This window comes from Oryctolagus cuniculus, chromosome 7, assembly GCF_051225735.1.
Source record: "Oryctolagus cuniculus isolate XC-2025 breed Fujian yellow rabbit chromosome 7, ASM5122573v1, whole genome shotgun sequence".
NCBI classification, from domain to species: domain Eukaryota; kingdom Metazoa; phylum Chordata; class Mammalia; order Lagomorpha; family Leporidae; genus Oryctolagus; species Oryctolagus cuniculus.
This window is the reverse complement of record NC_142873.1, coordinates 20733815-20742863: the sequence shown is the minus strand read 5'-3', so window position 1 is coordinate 20742863 and position 9049 is coordinate 20733815. Positions and strand designations below refer to the sequence as shown.

Genomic DNA, 9049 nt, shown 5'->3' with positions numbered 1-9049 from the left:
ACTTGAAACATAATTGAAGGGTGGGAAATATTCAACTACTGGTTGCTCTTACAGATTTAAGAAAGGCTGTATTGGATGAGACTTGGGTTGGCACTTGGGCCGGCAATTAAGATGCCATTGTGTAGGCTCACGTCCCGTAGAGGAGAGCCTGGGTTTGAGTCCTGGCTCTGTTCCTTATTCCAGCTTATGGCTAATGCACATCTGGGGAGCTATCAGGTGTAGTTGGTTCCCTGCAACCCATGAGGGGACCCAGATCGAGTTCCAGGCCTCTGGCCCAGCCCTGTCTTTTGGGTGTTTGGGGAATGAACAAGCAGATGGAAGATCTCTCTCCCCCCGCCACCTCTTTTTTTTTTTTTGTTATTTTATTTATTTATTTATTTATTTATTTTTGACAGGCAGAGTGGACAGTGAGAGAGAGAGACAGAGAGAAAGGTCTTCCTTTGCCGTTGGTTCACCCTCCAATGGCCGCCGCAGCCAGCGCTCTGCGGCCAGCGCACCACGCTGATCTGATGGCAGGAGCCAGGTACTTATCCTGGTCTCCCATGGGGTGCAGGGCCCAAGCACTTGGGCCATCCTCCACTGCACTCTCTGGCCACAGCAGAGAGCTGGCCTGGAGGAGGGGCAACCGGGACAGAATCCGGCGCCCCGACCGGGACTAGAACCCGGTGTGCCGGTGCCGCAAGGTGGAGGATTAGCCTAGTGAGCCGCGGCGCCAGCCTCTCTTCCCCTCTCTGTCTGCATTTTAAATAAAATGAAAATAAATAAATAAAAATGAAATAAAATCTCTTTAAAATAGCTGGTTATAAAACACAACTAAAGCCCCTATGAACGGGGGTACATCACACAATGGCATAGGAACAGCACTTGGGCATTTAGGTTGGTGGAATCACTTACTCATTGTGTTACTGCCAACAGCCAACCTCTCTTTGTTCTACATTTTTGGAACCAAGATCCATTCTCCTTGCTTGTTCCCTCATGAGGTGGAAAGGCTCCTACTCCTTCCCAGTCTGTACGTGTTTGTTAGAATTACAACTAACTTCTGTGACCTGTAAGCCTTTTAGATTACTGGTTTGGACACTTCTTTGAGGCCAGGAGAGAAAAAAAAGACTAAGTTGGAGGACTTTGTGAACCAAAGAGAGAAAATTCCAGGCTTTCATCCTGAAACAATGTCCAGCATCCAATGGCTTCTTCCAGAAGCTAGGCCTGGTGTATTTTTGTCTCATGCATTGTTCAAGTTGTGTCTAAATATTCACTCTCTTTTTGCTTTTTGTTCCTTTATCTTTTTCTGGGAAGGGGTATTCAGGAATAATTGAATACCACACATGTGACGAATAAATAGCCAAAGGAAAAATTCGTAGTGATTACTGTTATGTTGAGTTGTGTCCAGGACCAAGACATCCCACAACATATTGTTAGGCATTCTTTCAAAGTACGTGGATACACTTGATTGCAAAAGAGTTGATAGGTGACATCTCTTTCCCCAAGTGGCAGAGTGGCAGCTCCAGTTTTCTACCTAATCAAATTAGTTCCTTTCTGCACTCAAACAAGCCAGAAGCAATCATCTCCTAATCTGTGCCTGATAAGCAAATGCAAACACTGTCATGGTGTGATGCTAATAGGACAAGATGTGAAGTCCACTAATGTAATATAGGCACATAATTTGGATATAATAAAGCATTTAGAAAAATACTGGGTATAGATTTTCTGTCTTTTACCAAATCTATTTTCTTTTCTCTCTCCCCCTCCCTTCCTCCCTCCCTCCCCCCCTCTCTTTTCTTTCTTTCTTTCTTTCTTTCTTTCTTTCTTTCTTTCTTTCTTTCTTTCTTTCTTTCTTTCTTCCTTTCTTTCTTCCTTTCTTTCTTCCTTTCTTTCTTCCTTTCTTTCTTCCTTTCTTTCTTCCTTTCTTTCTTCCTTTCTTTCTTCCTTTCTTTCTTCCTTTCTTTCTTTTCTTTCTTTTCCTTCCTTCTTCCTTCCTTCCTTCCTTCCTTCCTTCTTTCTCTCTCTCTTTCTTTCTCTCTCTCTTTCTTTCTCTCTCTCTTTCTCTCTCTCTTTCTTTCTCTCTTTCTTTCTCTCTCTCTTTCTTTCTTTCTCTCTTTCTTTCTTTCTCTCTTTCTCTCTTTCTTTCTCTCTTTCTCTCTTTCTCTCTTTCTTTCTTCAAAAGAAAGAAAAAGGCAGTTATTGGGTAGGCAATCCACATACTTGCTTCTCTGCCATTTCCATTGCTTTCTCAATGGAAACCTTGTGAATCCTTGGTGCTGGAGGGCTCTTGCTGGATTTATCAGTTTTCCATTCATTTCACAGTGTTCCTTGCTCTTCCTTTTCTAATTTGCAATGTTCACCAGTGCTGCAAAGATGAGAGCTGAGAGTCAGCTAAGATAATGGAAGTCTTCCAAGGAGGCTTCTGATATTAAACAAGTAGAAAGTTTTTATGGTTTTAGAAAACAGGACACACCGATTTGGAATCTGACCTTGAATGTAACTCAGTGTTAGGTGGAACTAGTCTTTTAGATAACTGCCAAATATTCTTCCTCTGAGGTAGTTGTGATGTAGGCAGGCATACAGGATAAAATTGATTCGGTTGTGAGCTGGAAGACCACACCTTCACCACGCCCCTGTGTGACCTCATGCCCCTACCTGGCCACACCTGAGCACCCACCGGCCAATCAGGTTAATTAACCACTCCCCTTTGAAAGTGGATTAAAAGCCTGGGACACGGTGTGCCTGCCCCCTTCCTTTCCTTGGCCTCTTGCCAGTACAGGACTCGCTGAAGCCCTGCACCTCCAGGGTGCATGGCCTTCGGGCCACCCGCTCCATGCTTCCTGGCCTGGATGCTCCTCCACGTGGCTGGTTCCTGGTGCTCGGTATGAACCCAGATTTACCTCTCCCCTCTAGACAGGGCCCTCACTCTGCTATGCATCTTTTGCAATGAATAAGACCTTAAAATGTACCATGCTGCTTTTTCATTTATGCCGGTATTCAGAATTCTTCTCTGAATATTAGGTAGGAACCACATGGGCTTATTAATATTGGGGATTTATTAATAAGCATATGGTGATATTGTATGGCACCCCAAATTCCAGTATCATATATGGCACCCCAGATGGGACTTCTGGGAAACTCTAAGGGGGCCACATTCCAAGATCAGTTTGATGAGAGTTAGGCTGAAGTTTGAAAATGCAGCTGGGCATTTTTGAAATAAGGAAAGAAAAAAAAAAGAGGAAAAAAGGAACTGGAAGAAATAAAACCACTAGCTGGTGCTACGGCTCACTAGGCTAATCCTCCGCCTTGCGGCGCCGGCACACCGGGTTCTAGTCCCGGTCAGGGCACCGGATTCTGTCCCGGTTGCCCCTCTTCCAGGCCAGCTCTCGGCGGCCATTGGAGGGTGAACCAACGGCAAAGGACTTTTTCTCTGTCTCTCTCTCTCTCACTGTGCACTCTGCCTGTCAAAAAATAATAATAATAAAAATAATAATAAAAAAAGAAATAAAACCACTAATGAGCTTTCCCTCTGATAGTTGTATTTATTCAACAGACATTTATTTGGTTGGTTCTGTGCCAAGTAAGATACTATAAATAAATATATTATGACTGAACTAGTAAACAGTGCTTGAAGAAAACAGGAGATGAGAAAGATTGTACCTGTTTCATTTGAAATAGTAAACATCAAACAAATCTTGTGTGATAGATTGTATTGTTCTAATTTCTTGCTTCTTCTCCTGACATCATGCTAGACTTGGGATGTCTATTTCTTTTCTTTCTATATGTTGGACTGGCCATGTGACTTGCATGGCCAATAGCATTGTAATGCAATTGTTGTGAGACCTTAAGTGTGCTTGAGAGGTTGGACTTGGCTCTTGTGTTCCTGTGATCCATCACTGAAAGAACACAACTGCTAGTTCAAACAGAGTGTGGAGCAATGAAGACAGACTGCACTCAGTAAGTTCCTGGAACCAAGTTCAGTCAGCTCACAGCCTACAGAAGAGCTGCCCCAGGTCACCAGCTCTCTCACAAGCAAGGAAGAAACAAATGTAAGTTGTAAGCACCTGATGTTTCCAGTGGTTGGTTACATGGCATTAGTGTGGCTGACTAATATGACCCTTTAAATGAAATGAATTGTCAACGTGATATAAAAATGTTCAGTGTTGAGACAAGTCCAATGTTTGAGGCAAAGGAATTTTAGTTTTGATATCTTATGAAGATTGTTTTAGCTGAAAAAAAAAAACCTGTACATCATAAGGACAAAAATGGAATTTCTGCAAAGAGGCAAGTTTCACTCGTATAAGAAAGTTTACAAAATAAATCGGTAGACTATCACCAGGATTCTCATGTGTTTTGCCAACAGTGTCTTCAACTGCCGTAAGGCATTGCCATTTCTTTCTTTCTTATTCTGGCTTGCTGTGGTAACACCTTCCATTGCTGCCATTGCCAAATCATAATCTGTGTCTCCAATGCTCACCGGAGGTGCCGGTGCTCACTCAAAGGAGGCTGCCGATGCTAGATGCCAAGGGACCCATGTTTACACTGAGCGCACTTTCTCTTGTCATTGTCAATTCTACAACCATCCTTTGCTTTTAGCTTCCTTCTCTTCCAATTCTCATTCAGTTGTTCATGGCAGGCTTCTCAACCTGGGATTCTTCATGCCAATCTGTCCCTGGAATAAATCATCCAAGAGATAGACACTGCATGGTAGTTGGATTCTTCCTCTCCAATCTCCAGCAATGCCCACTCTCTTGGGACTCAACAAGAGAATTTTGACTTAATCTCAAGCAGAAGTTATTGCTAGGGATTTCCTTAATAATTCTGTGAATACATCTGAGGAAGGCTGCTTCACCGTTCTCTAGCTGTGCCTAGGGCTCAGGGGCCCCAGCGTTCCAGCCCCAAACTGAGATCTCAATTGTGTCAAGGCATCTACACATCTTGTTTGCTGTAATGGAGAGTGAAACTAGGAGAGTTTATGGTTTTGAATAATTAATATGAAAACAAGAAAGGGACAGAAGAATTCTAGGAGGGCTATGAAATGGTAAAATATATTCTGAGAATCAGACACCCTCTGGGCAAGAAATCTCTGCTTTGAATTCCATGGACATAGGGGATATGTTGTGAGTCTGGGTGAGGCTGAGAGTGAAGGGAGAGTCTGAGGTCAAGCTTGGCAAAAATCTGACCAGCTGGGACCTGGAATAAAGCAGGGGCACAGATCATGGAAAGACAGTGACCTCCAGGAACAGGGCTACGAAATGAAGCCATAAAATGAATGAGAGAAGAATGACACTGGCAAGGACTTTTAAGACTTTGAATTACTCTGTTTTATGCTTCTCGTGCATAGTTTAATGAGATGGTTTCTAAAGATCCTTGTACCTCTAACTTTCTATGATTCTATCTAGACTTTTAATGGAAACTTTCCATTGCTTTCCTAATGCAGCTGCTCTGTGACTGCTTTTTAATGGGCTTGCCTTACATACTGCATATCCAGAGGAGACAGAAATAAATCATCTTGAGTTCCATCTACTCCATCAGTTGAAGAAGAAAGCAAGCCACATAAAATCGGGAGGCTGAGCTTGGAATGAAATAAATAATTAGCTGGGACTACCTTTGTGTGGCTTTGATAATACACACAAGGAGAGAGAAGGGAAAGCCTTTGGAGATAGCTGGCTACATGACACAGTTTAGAATCTTGGATTTTGAATACTTTGGCTACATTAGTGATCATAATTTAAAAAACTCTACCCCATTTTACTAAATTCCATTTTTTCTTTCATTCACAGAACTCATCCAATATTTTTAGGGGGTGAAGCTGATTATGAAAACTTTATTCTTCACTATGTGGCTTAATTTCCTTTGTTAAATATTAAAGTAAAATCTTATCAATTCAGATCTGTTGCATTAAATTCCTTTTATCAACAAATATGTACAGAATCCTTTAATTTGTCCCCCATGGGCTAGGAGCTAGGCTAAGGTTCACTTTGTTACCTGTAAGGAGGAGGGTATAAAAAAAATCAATAATCCAATGGAGACCACACAAAGGGAATTCTTAATCTACTCAATAAACAATTAAGAAGTTCATGTTAAATCTCTTTTATTTATTTATTTATTTATTGACAGGCAGAGTGGACAGTGAGAGAGACAGACAGAGAGAAAGTTCTTCCTTTTCCGTTGGTTCACCCCACAATGGCCGCTGCGGCCAGCATGCTGCGGCTGGCGCACCCCGCTGATCCGAAGCCAGGATCCAGGTGCTTCTTCTGGTCTCCCATGTGGGTGCAGGGCCCAAGGATTTGGGCCATCCTCCACTGCACTCCCGGGCCACAGCAGAGAGCTGGACTGGAAGAGGACCGACTGAGACAGAATCCGGCACCCCGACTGGGACTAGAACCTGGTGTGCTGGGGCCGCAGGTGGAGGATTAGCTTATTGAGCCATGGAGCCCGCCTCATGTTTAATCTCTTAAGCCCACCAACAAAGGTTAACATATTAGAACATAAACAAACAAACGAAACCATATCTCTTGCAAAAATTGGGCAAAAAACACAATCCAAAGGTATAACTTCCTGAATGCTGACTTGGTGAAATGCTATAATACTCTCCTTTAAAATAGTTTATGAATTTTTGTCACTTAGCATGGTATATATTCTGTACTCCTTAATCAATGAGCCAATTTTTATTGTGGTCTTAGGGAAATATAAAGAAGTATGATAAGGTTTATCCTTCAGTATATTAAAATATTTTATTCGGTTGAGGAAATCAAACTTTATGCTGATTTTAATATAAAATTATTGCCATCAATTTAAGATGTGCCTTTGATTTCTGCCCTTTTTTGGAAAGAACAAGGATTATACATAACAGTAACTCATTTCCAACAACTAAAAGAAAATTAAAATCCCATAATCCCATTGCCTTCTGCCAACCCTGGCTAAACTCTGAATGATTTGTGTGAGGAGCAGCCCTGGGCTGAGAACTTCCTATCACCTGAAATTGGTGAGGCTTAATCTTTTTTTTTTTTTTTTTTTTTTTTTTTTTTTACAGGCAGAGTGGACAGTGAGAGAGAGAGAGAGACAGAGAGAAAGGTCTTCCTTTTGCTGTTGGTTCACCCTCCAATGGCCGCCTCGGCCAGCGTGCTGCGGCTGGCACATCGCGCTGATCCGAAGTCAGGAGCCAGGTGCCCCCCATGGTCTCCCATGCAGGTGCAGGGCCCAAGAACCTGGGCCATCCTCCACTGCCTTCCCGGGCCACAGCAGAGAGCTGGCCTGGAAGAGGGGCAACTGGGAAAGAATCCGGCGCCCCGACCAGGACTAGAACCCGGTGTGCCGGCGCCGCAAGGCGGAGGATTAGCCTAGTGAGCCATGGTGCCGGCCGAGGCTTAATCTTCATCATTCCCCAGAGTTGTGTCTTAGAGTTCTCCACCAGGGCCTGCTTTTTCTGGGCACTGGCCCAGTCGCTTTGCTAGAGGTGCTGTGTTTCTTGCTCTCCGTGGCATTACTCTCTGCTAATTAACCTCCTGATGAATAAAAAGCCTGTGAAAGAGACTAAAGGTAGGGAGGTGGGTGCTATCAGGGTACTTATTCCCTTGGCTCCCTCTCTATGTCTTGCTGTGTCTCTAGAACAAAATATCTACTCCTTTGCTCCTTTTAAGAAGAGTTAGCCTGCAGGACGTCTTGCCTTCTAGGACTCAATAACCTCTTCTCCAGCTGACTGCACCTGGCTCAGGGCTGGGGTGGCTCCACAGCTGCTCGCCTGGGTACTTGCCCTTTCCAATCTGATTTCCCTAACCTCTGTTCACCTCTTTGTAATTAGTCCCTTTGCAGGTAAACTTTCCACAAATTTTTTTAAAACTCAGTGTTCTAGTTTTGACAAAAACCCTGCTAGGTCCAAAGATCTCCTTGATAAGCTCTTTAACATAATAAAGCAATACAAATGGGATTTTGGGCACCAGGGTCATCATAGTGGAGTAATGTTTGTGGTGAGGACCCTTTCATTTGTGCCATTAGGCAATCATTTTGCTTATCTACTCCTTATTGCTTACTTCGAGTCATTGAAACCAACACAATTCATAAATAAAAAATAATTTGTGTCCGGCAAATGGAACAGATTTTAAAAGGGATTGCTCATAATGATTTAGTGAATTGTCAGGTTTCTATTTCATAAACAACAAAACAGAAATTAGGAGCATGTCAGAACGCATTAGCACTCACACATAAATAAAAATGATTTTATTAGAACTGGTAAATTATGTTTATTTAATTCACATTGTCATGCACGGCACTTTGCTATATATCCGGTGGGTTTTTCCACTCCCTACTCGTGTTCCAGTGTAGCAAGACAAACATAATGGATAAGTGATCTAATAGGAATGCAATTATGAGTGAATAAATCTTGTTTTTGTGTTTCATACAGTAGTGCTTGGTTTTCTTTCCACTGACATAAGAGGACATAACTTACCAAAAATGGGAGATTAATGTGTTCTTTCTTTCTTGCCCTCTTTTTTAAGGTCAAGAGTTGGAAAAGAAATGAAAAAATAAATTTTTGAGGCTGGAATAAAGGGACTGGCTCTTTAGCTAAACAGTCTTGGTCCTTCTGATATTTTAGCTTCTGGGCAGAAGGAGTCTTTGATCTTGCTCTGTGTGTTGCAGAGATGGCCACAGGACAGCTGGTAGTGTCACGCAGGCCAAGTCTCAAGACACTGGAAGCCCGGCACTGTCCAGAAAACACACATAAATCGATTCCATTTCTATAAGTGTATAACCCAGACTGGGACAAGATTGACATACACATGAAATTTCAAATAGCTCTAAAGGGCACATCAGGCCAGAGGCTAGGGAGGTCAGGGGAGCAGGAGGCATCTGAAAAGACCTGCTGGGCAAGTGGAACTTGGGCTGGACCTTGAAGGGCATGCCTAGGTAGAGAAAATTATCTTAGTCTCTTCTGTTTGACCAGGATATTCCTTAATACACTTCAGGGACCCCACCCATCTTCCAAGGCATATGAAACTCCTTTTAAAAAAAAAAACATATTATTTTATTTATTTGAAAGGCAGAGTTACAGACAGAGGAAAAGGCAGAG

The 9049-nt window shown here is 42.7% G+C and overlaps 1 long non-coding RNA gene across 1 annotated transcript; it reads left to right on the top strand.

Annotated features, from left to right (window-relative positions):
- The first annotated feature begins 2723 nt into the window (after positions 1 to 2723).
- LOC149125354 (uncharacterized) lies at positions 2724 to 5852 on the top strand. The gene is made up of 3 exons (XR_016211379.1): positions 2724 to 2861; positions 3897 to 4028; positions 5763 to 5852. It is a non-coding gene; the product is annotated as an uncharacterized LOC149125354 (long non-coding RNA).
- Positions 5853 to 9049: the final 3197 nt, after the last annotated feature.